A 476-nucleotide genomic window follows, 5' to 3' on the forward strand; every position below is an offset into this window, starting at 1 on the left:
TGTTTCCACCAAGTGTTCGCTAAGCCCTCCATCTTGTACACCGTAAATTCCACCAAATATTCATCTGAAACTCCCATAGTACTCAAATGCTTGACTATGGAGTCTAACCAGAACTCTGTCTCCTGGGGTCCTCCCTCACTATTAAACGAGGGGATAGGCGCACGCCTAAATTTTCGGAAGTAACCTTGCTTCCTATCCTCAACCGGCCGCTAGTTTTGAGCTATTGTGGCCATGCCTTGAAAGGCAGCATACATGGCATCCAGAAATTCCTGATTCTGTTGTGCCGGTTGATTAGCAGGCCTACGGCGAGGTGTCATTTCCTTTAACTGAAATAAAACTAGACTATTCAGTGGATCACAGATGTCACACATGTATGTACAATCCTGGAGTTTCTTAACCTAGGGCTCTGATACCACTCTTGTCACGCCCCCCAAACGGGGTGGGTGACGTGGAGCTCGATTAGGAATTAATAAAGC

The sequence above is a fragment of the Morus notabilis genome, unplaced genomic scaffold, assembly GCF_000414095.1.
Source record: "Morus notabilis unplaced genomic scaffold, ASM41409v2 Scaffold498, whole genome shotgun sequence".
NCBI lineage: Eukaryota > Viridiplantae > Streptophyta > Magnoliopsida > Rosales > Moraceae > Morus > Morus notabilis.